Source organism: Penaeus monodon, chromosome 16 (genome assembly GCF_015228065.2).
Source record: "Penaeus monodon isolate SGIC_2016 chromosome 16, NSTDA_Pmon_1, whole genome shotgun sequence".
NCBI classification, from domain to species: domain Eukaryota; kingdom Metazoa; phylum Arthropoda; class Malacostraca; order Decapoda; family Penaeidae; genus Penaeus; species Penaeus monodon.
Genome location: NC_051401.1, coordinates 28,708,359 through 28,710,625, shown reverse-complemented (window position 1 = coordinate 28,710,625; position 2,267 = coordinate 28,708,359).

Genomic DNA, 2,267 nt, shown 5'->3' with positions numbered 1-2,267 from the left:
GCCACTCCAGCTCCAAGAATACCATTATTCCAAGGGACTTCTACACCTAACTTCCCATTTCCCAGTCAACAGGAGCACCTCAGATTCCATCCTTCCAGGCTACAGGGCCCCCCAGAATCCATCTTTCCAGACAACAAGTGCAGCTCAGCTTCCACCCTTTCCAAGGCACTACAGCTCCTAGAATCCCATCTTTCCAAAGGGAACAGCAACACCCTGAAATCCCAGCTTTCCAGACAACTGGAGCACCTCAAAAAAACAACAGTCCAGGGAAAGACCTAGGAGACCTAAATTCCCATCCTTCCAGAGGGCCAAGGATTACAACTGCTTCCCCTGTAGAAGATCTGACAACCATCCCAGATGAAAATGAATTTTGGGCACCAGCACCCACAACTTTCACAACCCCCAAAGCCACCAACTACAACCACTATCAAGGTTACTACATTTTAACCCAGATTTAACTTTAATGTTGGCAGTAGACGGCCATTCATTAGAAGGAAGCCTCGACCAACTCCTGTAAATGACGAAAAGAAGGACAATGAGGAGAAAAAGGCTGATGGTCTCAAGAAAACTGAAACTGCCACTCTTTTCCACCTTTCTCAGCGCCCGCACTCTTAACCCACTTCGAAAAGAAGAAGAAATGCTGGAGATAGTTCCCCTGCTGGTCAAGGAATCCCCAGTTCCCCCATCAGGAGTTTTCGGAGACGTCTTCGTCCCCCCACAAGGGAAACCCTTACTCAGTCTGAGGGAGATTCTGAAATCACCCGTCAGCACACCAGCCTTAAGAAACCATGATAGCCTAGTGCAAGAACCCGCCAGTTGCCAGCATTTGGTGAAGTCTCGACGCGTCTGCGGGGGACGCTTCCGCAGCACCACAACAACTGAGCCTTCAGCACAGGATAATGATTACATTTATGATACTCCAGTTGACTACTAGACGATAATGGATTTAGGGAGCCGAGTCGACATTAGTGGTTTCAGCCGTCCACCTCAAAATGAGGTTGGAGAACATTTTATTCCTGAAGATGCAGTCAAAACTCTTGCAGAAGAAGCGAAGCTCTCAAGAATGAGGAGGTTGAAAAAGCTTTAATAGCTGCTGAGGAGGCTGTTCTAAGTTACGCAGAGGAAGTTGATGCAGAGTCTAATCGTGAAGACGCCATACACAACCTTGAAGAAAACGCGAAAATAACAGAGACGACGGTGAGGGAAACCCCTGCCAGAACCAGAAGCAGAACCTCATGAACCACAAGCATCATACGAGGACTACAATGCTGAGACGACGGATGTGGCTCCCGAACCGGAACCCGAACCAGAGCACCAAACAGAGTATGTAACTGAGTATAATGAGTACAAGGACGACAAAGAGGACAACCTTGAGACGCTTCACCCCCCTGACCAAACCAATAGAAAACCCCTTCACTCCCCCCTTTCCCAGCCTGATAGTCATGCTTCACTCACTCTCCTGCACATGCACAACTGCTGGTGGTTTTACCAAAACACCTCAGTAGAAACCCGACAATAAATTTGGTGGGAGAGCATCCTGTAGAACACATAGTAGATGAAGTAGATGAAGCTGTAGACGATGCGTTAGAAGACAATGATAACCCATAGCTCTGCTTACAGATACACCCTTCGACGACGTGACTGAGGTACCTGTACAGTACGACACTGAGCCTTCTCTAGAGTATGATTATGAGTCAGTAACAGAACAGGCAAGTGTTCCCATGAATATAATGAAACAGAAGTTGATGATGAGACCTTTCATGTAGCTGGGCAGGAAGAGGGGGAGAAGGAGGGGGGGGAGAGCTAGAAAGTGAGGAGGAAAAGGATGAGCTAGAAAGTGATGAGGAGAACGAGCTAGTAAGTGAGGAGGATGAGGGGCTAGAGAGCAAGGGGGAGGAGGAGATGGGTGCTAATGGGCAAAGGCTCATGCTGGAGATGACCGTACCAGCAATACATGACTGAGCCCCCAGAGGTTCTTTTACTTTTCCCTAACGATTACTTTACTGCTCTCTCCCCAGGCGAATCACAGAACTACGACTACTATGAATACGGGCCCCCTACGCTGATGTGGACTACACGGAAGGAGTGGACCAGCGTTTCAGCGGCAGCAACGCGCATGTGATCTTCGCTGTGCCGTCACTGAGTACATTCCAGAAGACACAAAACAGATAAACCTGGATGAGGAAGCCACAGAAGAGGTCATAGAGCAGGCAACAGAATTCTTCCCCACCCCGGAGGACTTCGCAGAGGAGGCCGATACGAGGTCA